The sequence below is a fragment of the Bos javanicus genome, chromosome 1, assembly GCF_032452875.1.
Source record: "Bos javanicus breed banteng chromosome 1, ARS-OSU_banteng_1.0, whole genome shotgun sequence".
Lineage (NCBI taxonomy): Eukaryota > Metazoa > Chordata > Mammalia > Artiodactyla > Bovidae > Bos > Bos javanicus.
The window spans coordinates 53359193-53382626 of NC_083868.1; the positions used below are offsets into that span (position 1 = coordinate 53359193).

Here is a 23434-nt window from a genome sequence, read left to right on the forward strand (position 1 = left end):
CCTGTTTCTTACCGTGTCATAGGAAAAGGCCGTGATAAGATGGTTACATGTGGGATTTAAGACCCGAGGGCCTGGATGGGAAGATAGCAAAGTCCCTAAAGGAATTCTAGTGATAGTTAATAAGATACTTTAAAAAAAACCATCATATGATGTATCAGTAATTGACTTTAAAATAGTGGGACCATGCTATGGTTACCTTGAAACCACATATACACACATCTAACTATATTAACAGATTTAAGCAAATTTGGCCTTTTTATAACCATCAGGTTCTTTTTTCTAGTTGTCCATTGTGGCACTCACAATCTCTCTTTTAGATGGTTTGTTTCTGTCTGAATTCTGCTGCACACACTGTGGCAGCCATGAGAACACTCAGGTCTCCTGCTGGTGGGGGGTTGTAGTCGCCTGACAGTGCCAGCTGTTGCTCCTCTGGATCTACCACCTCATTTGTACTGACATCATGCTTCCCATGGCTGCTCCCAGTCACTGAGCACAGTTGGAGTTATTAACACAGACCCTTTGCTGCAATACGCGTGACTTCCCAGATGGATGGCTAGCATAAGAACTTCAAATCAGACTGGTTAAGGCTTTCTTGGAACCCCACTGTAATCTGAGACTTTTCCCACTCAGTCTTCCTTCCCTCTCTTCTGCACAAGTGTCAGAACTTCATCATCATGTGGTCTCTTCTTCCTTCTCCAGCTCTCCTCCCTTTGCCTTCATGGGTGTGCCCCCCAAGTAAATCTGTAATAATCTTCTTTTGGCATCTGCTTCTTAGAAGTACTCAAACACATACAGATATTTAGCAAATGACTATAAAGAGTCACAAAACCTGTTCCTGCAAGTCTGGTGAAGTACTGGAGCTCTGGTCCTGTAGGTACTCAAAGTCTCTTGCCTGACATGTTTATTAGAGGCAGACACTGAAAAATTCTAGTGCTAACTGCTCTTGTAGGCATAGGCTGCTGTTACCCTCCTGTTTATGCAACAGCAGATATTCTTGTACCATTCACCAATGAATAAATATCTTTAGCATCTCTTGTGTTAGTTGGCATGTCCTGCAGTGCAGATGGAGTTAGTTATCGCTGAGGCACTGGCAGTAGCTGCTTCTGATGCACAGGCACCCAGAGTGCCTGCATTGAACAGGGTTCCTCAAATTATTAACTAACCATCCCTGGGGAGTAGATTAAAACCAGTGCATACACATATTATATGGTCTATGCTTAATTATTTTAAACAGTGTGCTCAGTCGTGTCCAACTCTTTGTGGCCCTTAGACTATCACCCGCCAGGTTCCTCTGTACATGGGATTCTTCAGGCAAGAGTACTGGAGTGGGCTGCTATTTCCTACTCCAAGGCATCTTTCTGACCCAGGGATCAAACCATGTCTCTTGTCTCTCCTGCATTGGCAGGTGAATTCTTTACCACTAGCACCAGTTGGGAAGCCCATATGCTTAATTATTTTAAACTCATGACAGTGTAATGTAAACTTTACCCATGTCAGTGTATCAGTAAATGCATCATATTTAATGACTGCATAGTGGTCAATTGCATAAATATCCCACTTATTTTAATCAGTTCTGCAAGAGTTGGTGTTTTGGATTTCTAATTTTTAACTGTTAGTTTCTCATTTAGCAAAGCCTTTATGTATACCTTGGAACATAGTCCATCTTTTCGTAGAATTTTTTTGGAAGTAGAATTATTGGGTCAAAAAACACATACAGCTTTAATATTTTTGATATTCATTGCCAAACAGTCATCCAGGAAGTTAGTTCTAATTTATAGTCCAGCCATTACTGTATGAGTAGACTTATTTCTTTATCCTTTCTTTTCTGCATGTATAAAGTAAATGTTTAATACAAAAAATAGCAACAATAAAGAACCTTTGAATCTTCCAGCCAGGTTTCAAATTAGAATTTAAAATGCTCCTGTGTTTGTCGCATTGAAACCTTCCTCACCATGCCTCCCCTTCCTACATGGGGCAAATACAAAGCTAGTTGTGGGAGAGAATCCACGACAAGATAAACCCAGTAGTCTCTCACTCTTAGACTTCAGCTTCCTGGGAGTTTACAAGAGCACCTTCTGGGTTAGGCAGTGGGAAAAGGCCATGCATGAGTTCTGGGAAATCTGAGGCTCACCACAGTCTATGAATTTGGAAGGGCTGTAGTATAAAACAGGTGCTAAACATCTGACCTGTGGGAGTGAAGTGAATTGCCCTGAATTTCTTGCTTCTAGGCTCACCATCGGAGAAGGCAATGGTACCCCACTCCAGTGCTCTTGCCTGGAAAATCCCATGGATGAGGAACCTGGTAGGCTGCAGTCCATGGGGTCGCTAAGAGTCGGACTCGACTGAGCGACTTCACTTTCACTTTTCCCTTTCATGCATTGGAGAAGGAAATGGCAACCCACTCCAGTGTTCTTGCCTGGAGAATCCCAGGGACGGGGGAGCCTGGTGGGCTACCATCTATGGGGTTGCACAGAGTCGGACACGACTGAAGCGACTTAGCAGCAGCAGCAGGCTCACCATGGCCTTCTTTCAGCTCTCAGAACTAAGTAGAAGCAGGAAACTTCAGTGGGATGAAATACATGTCCACAGTCAGTATAAGCAGCACATCCTGAAGGAAAAGAGCAGACTTATCAGCAAATTGTCAAGATCACCACATTCTTACCTAGGTCAGATTCTCCAGGGCATCTATCCAGGTGTTAATTTTTAAAAAGACTGCAGTAGGGATTGTGGTCATACATCCTACAGCATGTCTGTGTGGATTCTTTTCTACCTGATTGTGCCCCAGTCTGGTCTAGTTTCCAGCTAGCATCTTGGGATGTCTGTTCACTGTCCTCCAAGGAATTCCTTCATCCCTCTTCTATTTGGAACTCTATTTTTTCTGTACCATGTCTTGCTTTTTCCTTGGATTATACTTTCATTCTGATGGAACACATTTCTGGTAGCTTCTTGAGAAACAGAGTGGGTAGTAAATTTATTTTTTGAGACCATCCTTCTACCCTCAGAAAGTTTGAGAGTTTGTAATTATATGTTACAAGTTATTTCCATTAGGATTCTGGACATAACTCCATTTTCTTTTTGCTTGCAGTGATACTGTTGTGAAGTCTAAAGTCATTATAATTCCTTATCCCTCTGATCAGCTTTTTCTCCCTAGAAGTTGATAGAATCTTCTTTTCCTCTAGTGCTTTGAAATTTGAGATATCTTTGTGTAGGTGTTGAATACTGGAGAGGGTTCCCATTTCCTTTTCCAATTTTCATCTACTGTTTGGATTCAGTAAGATTTTTTTCAGTAATAGCATTTTACTTTCTATGGTTTTGAGAAACTTTCTTTTCTTTTTTTTGTTAAAGTATAGTTGATTTACAATGTTTGGAGTAGGAAATGGCAAGCCACTCCAGCATTCTTGCTTGGAAAATTTCATGGACAGAGGAGCCTGGTGGGCTACAGTCTATGGGATTGCAGAGAGTTGCACATCACTGAGCATGCACCCATCACTTATATGTGGAATCTAAAAAATAAAACAAATGAATGTAACAAAACAGAGAGACTCACAGATGTAGAGAACAAACTAGGGGTTACCAGTGAGGAGAGAGAAGGGAAACAGGGCAAGATAGGGTAGGGGATTAAGAGGGATTAAACTACTGGGAAATTTTCATGAATAATTTTGGTGGTTTTTTTTTCTTTCTTTTTTTAGTGACTCAAACTTTTATTTATTTATTTTACTTTACAATACTGTATTGGTTTTGCCATACATCAACATGAATCTGCCACGGGTATACACGTGTTCCCTATTCTGAACCCCTCTCCCACCTCCCTTCCTATATCATCCCTCTGGGTCATCCCAGTGCACCAGCCCCAAGCATCCTGTATCATGCATCGAACCTGGACTGGCGATTTGTTTCATATATGATATTATATATGTTTCAATGCCATTCTCCCAAATCATCCTACCCTCTCCCTCTCCCACAGAGTCCATAAGACTGTTCTATACATCTGTGTCTCTTTTGCTGTCTCACATACAGGGTTATCATTACCATCTTTCTAAATCCATATATATGCGTTAGTATACTGTATTGGTGTTTTTCTTTCTGGCTTACTTCACTCTGTATAATAGGCTCCAGTTTCATCCACCTCATTAGAACTGATTCAAATGTATTCTTTTTAATGGCTGAGTAATACTCTATTGTGTATATGTACCACAGCTTTCTTATCCATTCATCTGCTGATGGACATCTAGGTTGCTTCCATGTCCTGGCTATTATAAACAGTGCTGCGATGAACATTGAGGTGCACGTGTCTCTTTCCCTTCTGGTTTCCTCAGTGTGTATGCCCAGCAGTGGGATTGCTGGATCATAAGGCAGTTCTATTTCCAGTTTTTAAAGGAATCTCCACACTCTTCTCCATAGTGGCTGTACTAGTTTGCATTCCCACCAACAGTGTAAGAGGGTTCCCTTTTTTCCACACCCTTTCCAGCATTTATTATTTGTAGACTTTTGGATAGCAGCCATTCTGACTGGTGTGAAATGGTACCTCATTGTGGTTTTGATTTGCATTTCTCTGATAATGAGTGATGTTGAGCATCTTTTCATGTGTTTGTTAGCCATCTGCATGTCTTCTTTGGAGAAATGTCTAGTTCTTTGGCCCATTTTTTGATTGGGTCGTTTATTTTTCTGGAATTGAGCTACAGGAGTTGCTTGCATATTTTTGAGATTAATTCTTTGTCAGATGCTTCGTTTGCTATTATCTTCTCCCATTCTGAAGGCTGTCTTTTCACCTTGCTTATAGTTTCCTTTGTTGTTCAGAAGCTGTTAATTTTAATTAGGTCTCATTTGTTTATTTTTTCTTATATTTCCAATATTCTGGGAGGTGGGTCATAGAGGATCCTGCTGTGATTTATGTCAGAGAGTGTTTTGCCTATGTTCTCCTGTAGGACTTTTATAGTTTCTGGTCTTACGTTTAGATCTTTAATCCATTTTGAGTTTATTTTTGTGTATGGTGTTAGAAAGTGTTCTAGTTTCATTCTTTTACAAATGGTTGACCAGTTTTCCCAGCACCACTTGTTAAAGAGATTGTCTTTTCTCCATTGTATATTCTTGCCTCTTTTGTCAAAGATAAGGTGTCCATAGGTGCGTGGCTTTATCTCTGGGCTTTCTATTTTGTTCCATCAGTCTATATTTCTGTCTTTGTGCCAGTACCATATTGTCTTGATGACTGTGGCTTTGTAGTAGAGCCTGAAGTCAAGCAGATTGACTCCTCCAGTTCCATTCTTCTTTCTCAAGATTGCTTTGGCTATTTGAGGTTTTTTTAATTTCCAAATTGTGAAATTATTTGTTCTAGCTCTGTGAAAAATACTGTTGGTAGTGTGATAGGGATTTCATTGAATCTATAGATTGCTTTGGGTAGTATACTCATTTTCACTATATTGATTCTTCCAATCCATAAACATGGTATATTTCTCCATCTATTAGTGTCCTCTTTGATTTCTTTCACCAGTGTTTTATAGTTTTCTATATGTAGGTCTTTAGTTTCTTTAGGTAGATATATTCCTAAGTATTTTATTCTTTTCGTTGCTATGGTGAATGGAATTGTTTCTTTAATTTCTGTTTTCTCATTATTAGTGTATAGGAATGCAAGGGATTTCCGTGTGTTGATTTTATATCCTGCAACTTTACTATAATCATTGATTAGTTCTAGTAATTTTCTGGTGGAGTCTTTAGGGTTTTCTGTGTAGAGGATCATGTCATCTGCAAACAGTGAGAGTTTTACTTCTTCTTTTCCAATTTGGATTCCTTTTATTTCTTTTTCTGCTCTGATTTCTGTGGCCAGAACTTCCAAAACTATGTTGAATAGTAGTGGTGAGAGTGGGCACCCTTGTCTTGTTCCTGACTTTAGGGGAAATGCTTTCAATTTTTCACCATTGAGGATAATGTTTGCTGTGAGTTTGTCATATATAGCTTTTATTATGTTGATGTATGTTCCTTCTATTCCTGCTTTCTGGAGAGTTTTTATCATAAATGGATGTTGAATTTTGTCAAAGGCTTTTTCTGCATCTATTGAGATAATCATATGGCTTTTATTTTTCAATTTGTTAATGTGGTGTATTACATTGATTGATTTGCAGATATTGAAGAATCCTTGCATCCCTGGGATAAAGCCCACTTGGTCATGGTGTAGGATCTTTTTAATGTGTTGTTGGATTCTGATTGCTAGAATTTTGTTAAGGATTTTTGTATCTATGTTCATCAGTGATATTGGCCTGTAGTTTTCTTTTTTTGTGGCATCTTTGTCAGGTTTTGGTATTAGGGTGATGGTGGCCTCATAGAATGAGTTTGGAAGTTTACCTTCCTCTGCAATTTTCTGGAAGAGATTGAGTAGGATAGGTGTTAGCTCTTCTCTAAATTTTTGGCAGAATTCAGCTGTGAAGCCATCTAGACCTGGGCTTTTGTTTGCTGGAAGATTTTTGATTAGTTTCAATTTCCGTGCTTGTGATGGGTCTGTTAAGATTTTCTATTTCTTCCTGGTTCAGTTTTGGAAAGTTGTACTTTTCTAGGAATTTGTCTATTTCTTCCAAGTTGTCCATTTTATTGGCATATAATTGCTGATAGTAGTCTCTTATGATCCTTTGTATTTCTGTATTGTCTGTTATGATCTCTCCATTTTCATTTCTAATTTTGTTGATTTGATTCTTCTCCCTTTGTTTCTTGATGAGTCTGGCTAATGGTTTGTCAATTTTATTTATCCTCCAAAGCTTTTGGCTTTGTTGATTTTTGTTATGGTCTCTTTTGTTTCTTTTGCATTTATTTCTGCCTTAATTTTTAAGATATCTTTCCTTCCACTAACCCTGGGGTTCTTCATTTCTTCCTTTTCTAGTTGTTTTAGGTGTAGAGTTAGGTTATTTATTTGACTTTTTTCTTTTTTCTTGAGGTATGCCTGTATTGCTATGAACCTTCCCCTTAGCACTGGTTTTACAGTGTCCCGCAGATTTGGGGTTGTTGTGTTTTCATTTTCATTCATTTCTATGCATATTTTGACTTCTTTTTTGATTTCTTCTGTAATTTGTTGGTTATTCAGCTGTGTGTTGTTCAGCCTCTATATGTTGAAATTTTTAATTGTTTTTCTCCTGTAATTGAGATCTAATCTTATTGCATTGTGGTCAGAAAAGATGCTTGGAATGATTTCAATTTTTTTGAATTTACCAAGGCTAGATTTATGGCCCAGGACGTGATCTATCCTGGAGAAGGTTCCATGTGCGCTTGAGAAAAAGGTGAAATTCATTGTTTTGGGGTGAAATGTCCTATAGATATCAATTAAAGGTCTAACTGGTCTATTGTATCATTTAAAGTTTGTGTTTCCTTGTTAATTTTCTGTTTAGTTGATCTATCCATAGGTGTGAGTGGGGTATTAAAGTCTCCCACTATTATTGTGTTATTGTTAATTTCCCCTTTCATACTTGTTAACATTTGTCTTACATATTGCGGTGCTCCTATGTTGGGTGCATATATATTTATAATTGTTATATCTTCTTCTTGGATTGATCCTTTGATCATTATGTAGTGTCCTTCTTTGTCTCTTTTCACAGCCTTGGTTTTAAAGTCTATTTTATCTGATATGAGTATTGCTACTCCTGCTTTCTTTTGGTCTCTATTTGCGTGGAATGTCTTTTTCTAGCCCTTCACTTTCAGTCTGTATGTGTCCCCTGTTTTGAGGTGGGTCTCTTGTAGACAACATGTGTAGGGGTCTTGTTTTTGTATCCATTCAGCCAGTCTTTGTCTTTTGGTTGGGGCATTCCACCCATTTACGTTTAAGGTAATTATTGATAAGTATGATCCTGTTGCCATTTCCTTTATTGTTTTGGGTTTGAGTTTATGCACCCTTTTTGTGTTTCCTGTCTAGAGAATCTCCTTTAGCATTTGTTGAAAAGCTGGTTTGGTGGTGCTGAATTCTCTCAGCTTTTGCTTGTCTGTAAAGCTTTTGATTTCTCCTTCATATTTGAATGAGATCCTTGCTGGGTACAGTAATCTGGGCTGTAGGTTATTTTCCTTCATCACTTTAAGTATGTCCTGCCATTCCCTCCTGGCCTGAAGAATTTTATTGAAAGATCAGCTGTTATCCTTATGGGAATCCCCTTGTGTGTTATTTGTTGTTTTTCCCTTGCTGCTTTTAATATTTGTTCTTTGTGTTTGATCTTTGTTAATTTGATTAATATGTGTCTTGGGGTGTTTTGCCTTGGGTTTATCCTGTTAGGGACTCTCTGGGTTTCTTGGACTTGGGTGATTATTTCCTTCCCCATTTTAGGGAAGTTTTCAACTATTATCTCCTCACGTATTTTCTCATGGTCTTTCTTTTTGTCTTCTTCTTCTGGGACTCCTATGATTCGAATGTTGGGGTGTTTAACATTGTCCCAGAGGTCTCTGAGGTTGTCCTCATTTCTTTTAATTCATTTTTCTTTTTTCCTCTCTGATTCATTTATTTCTACTATTCTACTATTCTACTTCACTAATCCTATTTTCTGCCTCTACTTTTTCTACTATTTGTTCCCTCCAGAGTGTTTTTGATCTCATTTATTGCATTATTCATTATATACTCTTTTATTTCTTCTAGGTTCTTATTAAACCTTTCTTGCATCTTCTCAGTCCTTGTCTCCAGGCTGTTTATCTGTAACTCCATTTTGTTTTCAAGATTTTGGATCATTTTCTCTATCATTATTTGGAATTCTTTATCAGGTAGATTCCCTATCTCTTCCTCTTTGGTTTGGTTTGGTGGGCATTTATCCTGTTCCTTTACCTGCTGATTATTTCTCTGCCTTTTCATCTTGTTTATATTGCTGTGTTTGGGGTGGCCTTTCCATATTCTGGCAGTTTGTGGAGTTCTCTTTATTGTGGAGTTTCCTCACTGTGGGTGAGGTTGGACAGGTGGCTTGTCAAGGTTTCCTGGTTAGGGAAGTTTGTGTCAGTGTTCTGGTGGGTGGATCTGGATTTCTTCTCTCTGGAGTGCAATGAAGTGTCCAGTAATGAGTTTTGAGATGTCAGTGGATTTGGAGTGACTTTGGGCAGCCTGTATATTGAAGCTCAGGTCTATGTTCCTGTGTTGCTGGAGAATTTGCATGGTATATCTTGCCTGGAACTTGTTGGGCCTTGGGTGGTGCTTGGTTTCAGTGTAGGTATGGAGGCGTTTGATGAGCTCCTATTGATTAATGTTCCCTGGAGTCAGGAGTTCTCTGGTATTCTCAGGATTTGGATTTAAGCCTCCTGCCTCTGGTTTTCAGTCTTATTTTTACAGTAGCCTCAAGACTTCTCCATCTATACAGCACTGATGATAAAACATCTAGGTTTATGATTAGTTTAATGATGAAAAGTTTCTCCACAACGAGGGACACCTGGAGAGGTACATAGAGTTACATGGAGAAGAGAAGAGGGGGAGGGAGATAGAGGTGACCAGGAGGAGAAGAGGGGGAATGAAAAGGGGCGAGAGCAAGATAGCCAGTAATCACTTTCCTATGTGTTCTCCACAGTCTGGATCTCTCAGAGATGTTCATGGAGTTACACAGAGAAGAGAATAGGGAGGAAGGAGACAAAGGTGGCCAGGAGGATAAAAGTGGGAATCAAAAAGAGACAGACTGATCTAGCCAGTAATTAGTTCCCTAAGTGTTCTCCACCGTCTGGAACACACAAAGAGATTCACAGAGTTGGGTAGAGAAGAGAAGGGGGAGGCAGGAGATAGAGGCGACCTAGTGGAGAAAAAGGAGTGTCCAAAGAGGGAGAGAGCAGTCAAGCCAGTAATCTCACTCCCAAGTAAAAATGGGTACTGAAGATTGGGTTCTTAAAGGTACAAAATTGATAACAAATACCAAAAAGCAAAGATTAAAAATCTAGAGTAGAGGTTAGATTCTCAAAAATACAATATTAAAGAAAAAAACAAAGTCAGAAAAATTATAAAATGTATATGTATGAAGTTTGCTTTAAAAATATGGTCTTTTTTTCTTTTGCAAAGTAATAGTAGGTTATAAAAAATGAAAACTAAAGGAGTATTCAGTTCAGTTCAGTTGCTCAGTCGTGTCCAACTCTTTGCGACCCCATGAACCGCAGCACGCCAGGCCTCCCTGTCCATCACCATCTCCCAGAGTTCACTCAAACTCACGTCCATCGAGTGAGTGATGCCATCCAGCCATCTCATCCTCTGTCGTCCCCTCTTCCTCCTGCCCTTAATCCCTCCCAGCATCAGAGTCTTTTCCAATGAGTCAACTCTTTGCATGAGCTGGCCAAAGTACTGGAGTTTCAGCTTTAGCATCATTCCTTCCAAAAAACACCCAGGACTGATCTCCTTTAGAATGGACTGGCTAGATATCCTTGTAGTCCAAGGGACTCTCAAGAGTCTTCTCCAACACCACAGTTCAAAAGCATCAATTCTTCGGTGACCTGCCTCTTGAGAAACCTATATGCAGGTCAGGAAGCAACAGTTAGAACTGGACATGGAACAACAGACTGGTTCCAAATAGGAAAAGGAGTACGTCAAGGCTGTATATTGTCACCCTGCTTATTTAACTTCTGTGCAGAATACATCATGAGAAACGCCGGGCTGGAAGAAGCACAAGCTGGAATCAAGATTGCCGGGAGAAATATCAGTAACCTCCAATATGCAGATGACACCACCCTTATGGGAGAAAGTGAAGAGGAACTAAAAAGTCTCTTGATGAAAGTGAAAGTGGAGAGTGAAAAAGTTGGCTCAAAGCTCAACATTCAGAAAATGAAGATCATGGCATCCGGTCCCATCACTTCATGGGAAATAGATGGGGAAACAGTGGAAACAGTGTCAGACTAGTTTTTGGGGCTCCAAAATCACTGCAGATGATGACTGCAGCCATGAAATTAAAAGACGCTTGCTCCTAGGAAGACAAGTTATGACCAACCTAGATAGCATATTGAAAAGGAGTATTAGAGGACTTAAATTTTTTATTTTATTTTATTTTAAACTTTACATAATTGTATTAGTTTTGCCAAATATCAAAATGAATCCATCACAGGTATACATGTGCTCCCCATCCTGAACCCTCCTCCCTCCTCCCTCCCCATACCATCCCTCTGGGTCGTCCCAGTGCACTAGCCCCAAGCATCCAGTATAGTGCATTGAACCTGGACTGGCATCTCGTTTCATACATGATATTTTACATGTTTCAATGCCATTCTCCCAAATCTTCCCACCCTCTCCCTCTCCCACAGAGTCCATAAGACTGTTCCATACATCAGCGTCTCTTTTGCTGTCTCGTACACAGGGTTATTGTTATCATCTTTCTAAATTCCATATATATGCGTCAGTATACTGTATTGGTGTTTTTCCTTCTGGCTTACTTCACTCTGTATAATAGGCTCCAGTTTCATCCACCTCATTAGAACTGATTCAAATGAATTCTTTTTTAATGGCTGAGTAATACTCCATTGTGTATATGTACCACAGCTTTCTTATCCATTCATCTGCTGATGGACATCTAGGTTGCTTCCATGTCCTGGCTATTATAAACAGAGCTGTGATGAACATTGGGGTACACGTGTCTCTTTCCCTTCTGGTTTCCTCAGTGTGTATGCCCAGCAGTGGGATTGCTGGATCATAAGGCAGTTCTATTTCCAGTTTTTTAAGGAATCTCCACACTCTTCTCCATAGTGGCTGTACTAGTTTGCATTCCCACCAACAGTGTAAGAGGGTTTCCTTTCCTCCACACCCTCTCCAGCATTTATTATTTGTAGACTTTTGGATCGCAGCCATTCTGACTGGTGTGAAATGGTACCTCATCGTGGTCTTGATTTGCATTTCTTTTAAAAATGATAAAAGTAAAAATATATCTAGAACTTTCTCTGGTGGTGTTGTGGACAGTGTGGGGTCAGTTCATTTCAGTTAGTTCCTTAATCCAGCTTATACTTCTCAAGATCTATAGGCCCCTTCCTATGTAGTCAGTGCTAAGTGCAGGGTTTTACTCTATTTCACCTGTCACTTCCAAAGCGGTTCCCTCTGTTTGTTTTAGCTTCTTGTTTGCTGGCCTCTTCAGTGTCTAATTTCCACCCTGACACAAGGGGTCGCTGGTGGTCACTTTTTTAGGCTTACTTGTTCCGTTGTGCTGTGGGGAGGGAGGAACACTGCAAACAAGTATCGCTGGTGTGTGTGGGGAGTGCTCCCAGTGTCCCGGCCACACTGGGTTTGCCCCTGCTCCTGGCGTGTGTGCTTTCCCAGTGTGTGCTACAGTGTTCAGGCACTAGGTTGCTCTGCTGGGAACTGTCTGAGGTGGGGCCTGGTTTGCATGCACTTCCCAGGTCTAAGCCTCTCAGGTTCAGGTTCTTGGGTACTCCACAAAGGCACAGACTTGGTTGGGCCTGCGTTTTGTGCCCTTCCCAGATCCAAGCAGCTCAGGTGACCAGGTGCTTGGTGAGCGCAGTTGCCCCCAGTCGGGGGCTGTGACTTATCTCCTCCCCTGTCCCTGCTGCTTGGTTTTCTGGGTGTACAGCTGGCATGCCTTCTCAGGTGTGCTGTATGTCTTTTCTGGAGAGCTGATCTCTGGCTGTGACCCTCCCAGTGGATGTCGACCGTCCAGAATCCCAGGAAGTCTTGGTTAGCAATGAAGCCTGCTTGCAGTTTGGTAGATGATGCTTCTCTGGGGCCGTGATTGCCCCCTTCCAGCTCTGGCTGCTCTTGCCTGCCTGTCTCTGGTGGGGGATGGGCTGGTCCGCAGCCAGCTAGCTCTGCTCAGTCCTTTGTTCTGTGATGTCACAGAACACAGTCCTGGCGGTGTCTTAGGTTAGGGCTTTTCACAGAATAGCTATCCTACAGTCTGGGTTGCTATCTCTCGTTAGTTCCTTCAGATTGCCCTCAGGGCATTCATGCCTGGTCCTTAGCCTAAACAATGCAGCCTGCGCCTCCCTGTCCAGTCCCCACTTGCTAGTGGCCAATGCGAGCATCTGCCCTGCTTCTGAACGTTTATTTCTTATGAATTATTTATTTTATAGAAAAAGCAAGAGAATCCCAGAAAAACATCTATTTCTGCTTCATTGACTATGCTAAAGCCTTTGACTGTGTAGATCACAACAAACTGGAAAATTCTTGGAGATGGGAATACCAAACCACCTGACCTGCCCCCTGAGAAACTGTATGCAGGTCAAGAAACAACAGTTAGAACTGGACATGGAACAATAATAGACTGGTTCCAAATTGGGAAAGAAGTACATCAAGGGTGTATACTGTCACCCTGCTTATTTAGCATATGTGCAGAGTACATCATGAAAAATGGGTTGAATGAAGCATAAACTGGAATCAAAATTGCCAGGAGAAATATCAATAACCTCAGATATGCAGATGACACCACCCTTATGGCAGACAGCAAAGAGGAACTAAAGAGCCTCTTGATGAAAGTGAAAGAGGAGAGTGAAAAAGCTGGCTTAAAACTCAGCATTCAGAAAACTAAGATCATGGCATCCAGTCCCATTACTTCATGGCAAATAGATTAGGAAACAATGGAAACAGTGACAGACTTTATTTTCTTGGGCTCCAAAATCACTGCCCAAGGACAGTGACTGCAGACATGAAAATAAAAGACACTTGCTTCTTGGAAGCAAAGCTATGACAAATCTAGACTGCATATTGAAAAGCACAGACGTTACTTTACCGATAAAGGTTCATATAGTCAAAGCTATGGTTTTTCCAGTAGTCATGTATAGATTGGACCATAAAGACCATAAAGAAGGCTAAGCACCAAAGAACTGATGCTTTTGAACTGTGGTGTTGGAGAAGACACTTGAGAGTCCCTTGGACTGCAAAGAGATCAAACCAGTCCATCCTAAAAGAAATCAATGCTGAATATTCATTGGAAAGATTAATGCTGAAGCTGAAGTTCCAATACTCTGGCCAGCTGATGGGAAGAGCTGACACATTGGAAAGACCATGATGCTGGGAAAGATTGAAGGCAGGAAGAGAAGGGGATGACAGAGGATGAGACAGTTGGATGGCATCACCAACTCAATGGATGTAAGTTTGAGCAAGCTCCAGGAGATGGTGAAGGATGGGGTAGCCTGGCATGCTTCAGTCCATGGGGTTGCAAAGAGTTGGACACAACTGAGCGACTGAACAACGACAACAAGGTGGTTTAAATAGTGAAAATTTACTTCTTATGGTTCTGGAGGCTAGAAAGTCCAAGATCAAGTTGCTTGCAGATCCAGCGTCTGGTGAGGGCCCACTTCCTGATTTGTAGCTGGCTATCTTCTCACTGTGTCCTCGCATGGTGGAGAGCAGAGAGAGAAACAAGCTGTCTTCTTATAAGGATGCTATTCCCATCTGGGTGGCCCTCTCTCCCAATACTGTTTCATTGGGTATTAGGGTTTCAGCATATGAGTTTTGAAGGGATGTAAACATGCAGTCCATAGCAGAGAGGAGGATCCTGTCAAACTGCATTAGATGACTACAGGAAATAGCTTTCACAGAAACTAGTCTTTCTTTTCTTATCAGTCTCTGAGATAGTTCCTATGCCTTTGGGGTGTGGTGTGGATTGTGGTGGTGAAGAAGACTCTTGAAAGTCCCTTGGACTGCAAGCAGATTAAACCAGTCAATCCTAAAGGGAGTCAACCCTGAATATTTATTGAAATGACTGATCCTGAAGCTGAAGTTCCAATACTTTGGCCACCTGATGCAAAGAGCTGACTCATTAGAAAAGACCCTGATGCTGGGAAAGACTGAAGGCAAAAAGAGAAGAGGATAACAGAGGACAGGGTGATTGGATGGCATCATCAGCTCAGTGGACATGAGTTTGAGCAAACTCTTGCAAACAGTGGAGGATGGGGAAGCCTGGCATGCTGCAATCCACAGGGTCACAGGACTAAACAACAACATGCCATTAGGCACATTGTGGTATAAGTTGTCTGGCCTTCACACATTTCCAGTACTAGCTAGAGATTAGATATCTTGGGCATATTAAGTTAATTCTTGTCCAACTTTCTCTAGCTTCCAAATTTGATGACGTTTTTCTCTCTTCTGTTTTTCCGATTTATATCTTTCTCTTTTTTAAAAAAAATTTTCTTCCCTAAATTTTTATTGACCTAAGGAGGTAAAAAATAAAATTAGAAACATGTGTTCAACTGCTGTTTTAACCCAGAAATCCCGGGGAGCTCACTTCTTGACTTCTAGACAGCAGGCATTTTCTTTTCATTTGTTGCTGAATTCCTGAAATGTATCCTGCATTTAGCTCTAGTTGTTCTGATAACTCAAATTATTCATATTATTGCATTCTGATCAGGTCCTGTGTTCATATGACTAAAAACCTAGAGTGTTGTGATTTATGGCAGATTCTTAAATTCAGCCATTCAGTTTACCCTAAGTTTGCTTTTTGTTCTTAGTAACACTCCATTGTAATGCAGATAGAAGGCTTCTATCAACAGTCTAGAAACAAGTTGAAATGAAAATGAGTTATCTATACCTATCTTTACTCCATTTGCATGGGAGAAGTGGAAAGATAATCAATTCATGGATATCTTTTTAAAATGAAAGCCACATTTCTTCCCTTCGTGGTTGTGAAAATTTGACCCATCTTTTGAACAAATTGAGCAATGATTTAAAATTCTTGGTTATACATTGCAGATTTAAATTAAGATTTCAGAATGCAGTTGTTAATTTGAAAATAATGACCTCATCAAATGCTACACTTGTTTTAGCTTCACATTTGACTTATAGGTTGGTAACAAAAGAATTTTGTTAAAAAAATTCAGAAGTTATGTTCACAATAAAAGCATATAGATGAAAATTAGCCTCTTTCTTCCATAAACTTCACCAGAGTCTAGTTTCCCCTCTTAGAGGCAAGAGGCCATATTAAATTTACTATTTATGTCTTGAAAAATGATCTGTGTGAATATAATCATGTATATAGTATGTGAGCTTTTTTATGCTAACAAGATCATAATATGTATGCTGTTGTATGCCTTATTTTAACTGTGTACTTCTGAAGATTATACCATATCAGCATATTTAGATCTCCCTTATCCTTTTATAATTTTTTTTGTAGAAATAGAATAAATACAGAGAAGTACACAAACATGCATGTAGTTAAGTGAATCAGCAGAGAACAAAAACCTATCAGGTAACCACCACCTGGCTAGCCAAGCAGTCAGACAGTACTAATCCTTCATGTTCCCTCCAAGTTACTACCATCTCGCTCCCTCAAAGGAAGCCTCTTCCAAATTTTTATGATATCCTTCTCTTTCCTTTAGTTTTAGTACCTAAGTATAAATCCTTAAACCTTATAATTTTGCGTGTTTAGAATTTTTTGCCTGGGTTAGAATATCTGACAATTTAAATCATGCAAATTTAGCAAGGATTTAAAATTCTTGATTCTACAGGAATTGTTTTGTGTCTGGCATATTTAGTCCTTTCTATTTGTCCCATTTATTTTATTTTTTATCTCCCCCCCTGCCCCCGCCCAAGAGTTTCTTCTTTCTGGCTTTATCAAAAATTTATTACTCATTTTTTTTTCTTTACTACCTTGAAAGTTACAGAATTTGGTAACCAGTAAACTGATAAACCATAAAATTATGACATACATTTTTGGTTTTCAAATCCTTATATTCATTGGTATTTACCTTCTTCATGGGCAATGCAAGAACCTGAGGCTCTTTTTAGATATATCAACTCTTTAATCTCCTCTGATTAGCCCCTCTCTCTTGGGGCTTCCCTCATAGCTCAGTTGGTAAATTATCTGCCTGCAATGCAGTTGACCCGGCTTCGATTCCTGGATCAGGGAGATCCCCTGGAGAAGGAGATGGCAACCCACTCCAGTATTCTTGCCTGGAGAATCCCATGGACAGAGGAGCCTGACAGGCTACAGTCCACGGGATTGCAAGAGTCGGGATTGCAAGAGTCGGACACGACTTAGTGACTAAGCCACCACCACCTAAACTTTTAAGCCATTATTGTTATGTTCTTTAGTTCTGCTTATATTTTGAACACTATCATCATTGTCATTATCATCATTATCAGTTTATTTGTTTAAATTCATGTTTTCATTGCTTTTCATTCCATTCTAAATCTGGGTCTCCTGGTACTATTTTCCGTCTGCTGCAAAGCATGTCTTTAGTATCTTTTTTAGTGCAGATCTACTGGCTACAAATTCTGATTTACTGATTAGAATTATTTATTTCGTTCTTATTGAAATATTATTTTGCTAAACTTCTAATTCTAGGTTGGGAGTTATTTTCTTTTAATATTTTGAACGTATTATTTTGTGTTTTCTGGTTCCTATTAACTCTATTAAAAGTTAGCTATCTGCCTAATTGTTGTTCCTTTAAAGGCAGTCTGCCTTTGTTACGTCCAGCTGCTTTAAAACTTTTTCTTTGGTTTTTAAAGTTTCACAGTTGGGTCCCTGGTGTTTTTCTCTTTATTCTTTTTAGAATTGTTTTGGCTTCTAAGTTTGTATATTGATGTCTTTCATTTTGGGAAAAGTTTTATCCATTATTTCTTCAAATAATTCTTCTTGCCCATTCTTTTTCCCCCCTAGAATTCCACTTATATGGTACCTTCTCACTGTATCTTCAGTTTCTTCCTTTCTAATCTCACTCTTTCATTTTTCTTTGCTTCATTTGGGATAGTTCTTTCAAGCCAATCCATATCCAGGCTACTAATTCCTTTTGGCTGTCTAAACGGTTATTAAATCAACTTATTAAATTGTCACTAATTTTGGTTATTATTTTCCAGTTCTTGTCATTTCTATTTATGATTTTCAACCCTCTACCAAAATTCTCCATCTTGTCCTATCTCCTTAATCTAAGGAAGTATGGTTATTTTAACATCTCTGTCTAAAAACTCTAGCCTTTAAGGTACTTGTGAGTTCTATTTGCTGTTTATTATCTTGTCTCTGAGTGCCTAGTTATTTTTTATTGTGTGCCAGAAACTATATTTGCAAAAATGTTGTAGAAATGATTTTCAGCTTGGGATAATATCTTCCTGTAAAGAAGATATGTGGGTTTTTTTTTTTTTTTTTTTTAGTCATATGGGGATACCAGTACTCTGAAATAACCTTAATTTGATTTCTTCCACAGCATGTAGAAGAGTACAAATGCTACACAAGATGCGATGGTGATACTTCTTTTGAATGATGCTGAAGTATCTTCTGTGGTAAGTTGGGAGATAAACAATCAGATTTTAATATAGTCTGTGCTGGCTGTTTGTTTAATACTTCACTGTGTACCAGGTAGTATTAAAAGTGTTTTTGAATATCATTAAATAGTTCTTATAAAAATGATCCCAAGATGGATATTACTATTATCCCTATGTTATAGATGTAAAATTGGACAAAGAGGAGTTGGATAATTTGGCCAATGATACATGGCTTTAAATGGAAAACCTGGCCCGGGCCGAGCTGTGGCGGCAGGATAATGGCATGAGCTGTTTCTTCTGGGTTGGACAGCGAGGGCCTAAAAAAATAAAATAAAATAAAAATAAATAAATAAATAAATGGAAAACCTGCGCTCTGAATCCAAGTAGTCTAATTCTAGAGTCTCTGATCCTAATCAATGTGATAGAAAACTATCTTTAGGGGAAAAAACTGCTGGGTATTGTTAGTACCAATTTCTCTGAGCTCCTTTTACTCAGTTCCTGGATGCTGAATGTATTGAACCAAATGGCAAACACTATTAATAGAATTACTTGAGTTTTTCTAAGGGCAGGTTTTATGAATGGTCACTAGGCTAAGTTAAAGAAATTGATTTGGTAAGAAATAATGCTGCTGAGGTGAATTTAGAGCCTATACTACTATATTATTCTAGGAAATGACAAAATTGGGAATTATATGGGGAAGGGAAGTTAGGACTCGGCCTCTTGACTTTGTTTAATGATTATAAATTTCAATTTAAAATGCATTATCTGTTATTTTGGCAGCAGTGCTGGTGTCTAGAAGAAAATCACAATAGGATTGTTATGTGGGTGAGGGGGCTCACTAAAGAGGTCTCGTTCTATGTAAACTCACTGCTATGGTTCAGAGTTGGGAGGAAGCAGAGTGAACAGTGGGTTAACTGTGTGGCCTCTGTAGACTCCTTTGCACTGAGACTAGATGGAAAAACTGCCTCTCAGAACTCAGAATCTTTGCTCGATTCATGCGTGGGATTTGTTTATTGTGTTTCTTTTCACAATGACTGCTCAGCCTGCTTCAGCATGAACAGTTGGCTTGGTACCCAGAGAGTGTTTGATTAGCTAAGTTAGGAAGCAAGATGCCATACACTATAGAGGAAATTTATCCTGGATAAATGTAGATCATTTAGTCAAATTGCTAGACTCTCAGCATGCTCTGGCTTCCCTGGGAGAAAATGCCATAGGCACTTTCTTAGAAACACAAGAAAACAAAACTTATTTTCAAGGAACCTGAAGAGCATGACCTAACATACGATCCAGGGCCAGCCAATATGACCTTAGAGGGACAGATGCAATAAGAAAATGACCACAGTGACACATGAAACTAATCCTAGGAGGGCTTTTGAATCAGAACTCCTCCCAGTTGCAAGTGACAGAAACCAGATTTCAGCCTAATCATAGCCATCAAGAGATGGGGAAGAGGAACAAATTATGGTCTTTGGGCTGACTACACTGCATATCAGTATATATTTATGCTTATTTATTCGATGGACAGAGGACCAAAATACTTTCAGTAGGACTAAATGTACTTTGGAAGGCTCTGAACTTAAAGCGGGGAGAAAGAATTCATTGGCTCATAATACTGAGAATAATAAGCATGGGACTAAATTAAACCTGACTGGATCCAAAGGCTGAAAAAATACCACTGCTGCCCTTGCACCATCCAACCTACCTTTGCTCTCTGCTCCTCTCTTTATGGGCTTATAAACTCCTGTTGCATATGTGCTTCTCCTGTGTTATTAGAGAAGAGGAACACATGTTTGTTTCTCTCTCTAGATTAGTCAGGCCTGGGACAAGTATTGCATTGATTACCTACTGATGCATAACAAATAATCCCCCAACTCAGCAGTTTAAAACAACAAACATTTATCATCTCGCACAGTTTCTGAGAGTGAGAAATCTGGAAGCAGCTTGAAAGTGAAAGTCACTTAGTCATGTCTGACTCTATGACCCCATGGCCTATACAGTCCATGGAATTCTCCAGGTCAGAATACTGGAATGGGTAGCCCTTCCCTTCTGCAGGGGATCTTCCCAACCCAGGGATCGAACCCAGGTCTCCCACGTTGCAGGCAGATTCTTTACCAACTGAGCCACAATGGAAGCCCAGAAGCAGCTTAGCTGAATGTTTCTGGCTCCAGGTCTCCCATTGGATTGCAGATAAGATGTAAAATGTTGGCCAGGGCTGCAGTCATCTGAAAAAGCTGGAGAAATTGCTTCCAGGCTCATTCCTTTGGTTGCTGGTTGGAGAGTCATTTACTTGTCAAGTAGATCTCTCCACAGAGGCTTCTCATACAGCGTTGACAGCTGGCTTCCCCCAGAGTGAACAATCAGGGAGCAAGAGAAACCAAACTGGAGGACACAGTTCTTCTATAACCCAATTAGGAACATATCATTTCTGCAGTTTTCTATTGGTAAGACAGACCTGTGCCAGTCCAATGTAGGATACTAGAGTCTGATCTCTTAGGGTCATTCAAAGGCAGGCTCTCACAGTGGTCAAACTCTCTGATGGCCCCAGGATTTTTGCTTGCTGGTATACACACTCTGTAGAATTCCCTTTGAATGTGGACTAGGTCTGTAAACATGATTTGGTAGTCACAGCCTTGATTAGAATACACTCCCTGACAAAGTTGATTTTTCTTGATTTGCAGTTGATTTTGAGGTAACCAAGAGACAGAATTCGGAGTGGGCCTGACCCTAAGCAGTGAGTCCTTTAGCAGAGGTCAAGAAGCTATGTTCTTGCTGGCCTTGAAGCAGCAGACCACCCTGTGGTGGAGAGGACCCCATGCCAGTGGATGGTGGGGGGGGGCCTCAGCACTACAGCTGCAAGGAACCAGATTCCACTGACAGTCAGTGATCTTGTAAAATGACTACAGGCCTCAGATGAGATAGCAGCCCCGGCTGACAACCTTGACTGCAGCCGGGTGACACCCTGAGCACAAAATTCTGTTAAGCTATTGTGATTGTGAGATAATACAAGTGAGTTGTTCTAAGCTAGTAAATGTGTGGTATTTGTTATGCAGCCTAGGACCTAACACAGGTGCCTACCTGTGAAAGGCAAGGGCCAGATGGGTGTCACCTCTCTCAATCTCTCCTCATATTGTGAATTAGGAAGAAAATCCCCAAGGAGGGAAAGATGCTATTAGAGAAATGACACAATGGCAAGGACTGCTAGCAGAACAGATTAACTCTCCGAGTTTATTAGACTATTTCAAGCCTGGAGACTCTAGTCATTTGAAGGATATCCTTCAAACAATATCCTCCACTAACATCTAAAACATTGTTCTCAAATGTGATCTCTGTGCAACCTGAGGTGGAACTCTCTGGAGTGGTTTGTGAAAATGTAGCCCTCACTCCAGATTCAGTGAGTCAACCTCTGGGATGGGGAGCAGGGAAAGCATCTAGCTTAGGATTATGCATTATCTTTACTTATCATTTCACAGAGTTTTTTTCTTGGGAAGATTTTTGAAATCAGAAAACAGAAACGAATCATGGTAAAATCCTGACTTGCATTATAAATTTCATAGGAGAGCTTCCTATAACATGAAATATCAATCCAGCATTTAAAATCATCTGATAAATAAGGTACCTTTATATACTGTATTTTATTTCTCCATATTATTATTCTAATCTTCCCTTGATTGGACATGTAAATTGTTTCCATTTCTTCTCTGTAACAGAAATTTCTATCCATACATCTGTTATATCTATGATTATTATCTGTTCAGTCACTAAGTCATGTCTGACTCTTTGTGACCCCCATGGACTGCAGCACGCCAGGCTTCCCTGTCCATCATCAACTCCCAGAGCTTGCTCAAACTCATGTCCATTGAGTCCATGATGCCATCCAACAGTCTCATCCTCTGTCATCCCCTTCTCCTCCTGCCTTCAATCTTTCCCAGCATCAGGGTCTTTTCCAATGAGTCAGTTCTTGGCATCAGTGGTCAAAGATTGGAGTTTCAGCTTCAGCATCAGTCCTTCCAATGAATATTCAGGACTGATTTCCCTTAGGATTGACTGGTTTTATCTCCTTGTAGTCCAAGGGACTCTCAAGAGTCTTCTCCAACACCACAGTTCAAAAGCATCAATTCTTTGGCACTCAGCTTTCTTTATAGTCCAACTCTCACACCCATACATGACTACTGGAAAAACTATAGCTTTGACTAGACGGACCTTTGTCAGTAATGTCTCTACTTTTTGATATACTGTCTAGGTTTGTCATAGCTTTTCTTCTAAGGAGAAAGTGTCTTTTCATTTCATGGCTTCAGTTACCATCTACAGTGATTTTGGAGCCCCCAAAAATAAAGTCTGTCACTGTTTCCCTTGTTTCCCCATCTATTTCTCATGAAGTGATGGGACCAGATGTCATGATCTTAGTTTTTTGAATGTTGAGTTTTTAAGCCATCTTTTTCACTCTCCTCTTTCAGTTTCATCAAGAGGCTGTTTAGTTCCTCTTCACTTTCTGGCATAAGGATGGTGTCATCTGCATATTTGAGGTTATTGATATTTCTTCCAGCAATCTTAATTCCAGCTTATGCTTCCTCCAGTTCAGCATTTTACATGAGGTACTGTGCATATAACTTAAATAAGCAGTGTGACAATATACAGCCTTGAGGTACTCCTTTCCCAATTTGGAACCAGTCGATTGTTCCATGTCCGGTTCTAACTGTTGCTTCTTGACCTGCATACAGATTTCTCAGGAGGCAGGTTAGGTGGTCTGGTCTCTTCCAGAGAGATAGTGGTCCCATCTCTTCCAGAATTTTCCAGGTCAGGTGGTCTGGTCTCTTTCAGAGAGATGGTGGTCCCATCTCTTCCAGAATTTTCTACAGTTTGTTGTGATCCACACAAAGGCTTTTAGTGTAGTCAATGAAGCAGAAGTAGATGTTTTTCTGGAATTCTCTTGCTTTTTCTATGATCCAGTGGTTGTTAGCAATTTGATCTGTGGTTTCTCTGCCTTTTCTAAATCCAGCTTTAACATCTGGAAGTTTTTGGTTCATGTACTGTTGAAGCCTAGCTTGGAGAATTTTGAGCATTACTGATTATTATAATAGAATCCTAAGGGGTTCTGGGGCAAAGCTTATAGTAGGTGCCCACTAGGATGTGTGCTCAGCTCACATCCACTCCCTCAGGGGCTCTGGCTGTGTCTTCATTCTCAGTCCTTGTGCCTTATCATTCTGACCCAGGAATAGAACACCCGGATTCAGTAGAGTACCCAAATGATTTGGAAATCTGACAGAGGTGGAAAAAGTAGGGGTCATCTCAAGTAGGGACCTGGTGCAGTGACCTCAGGCTTCTGCA

The 23434-nt window shown here is 40.0% G+C and overlaps 1 protein-coding gene across 6 annotated transcripts in view; it reads left to right on the top strand.

The window, feature by feature from the left end:
- HHLA2 (HHLA2 member of B7 family) overlaps nt 1-23434 on the top strand; it is a 127329-nt gene that overhangs the window by 62891 nt on the left and 41004 nt on the right. For all 6 annotated transcript variants that reach the window (XM_061386958.1, XM_061386613.1, XM_061386657.1 and 3 more), the window contains one exon: nt 18052-18127. The gene's annotated coding sequence lies outside the window, so the exon portion shown is untranslated. The remainder of the gene's footprint in view (nt 1-18051; nt 18128-23434) is intronic.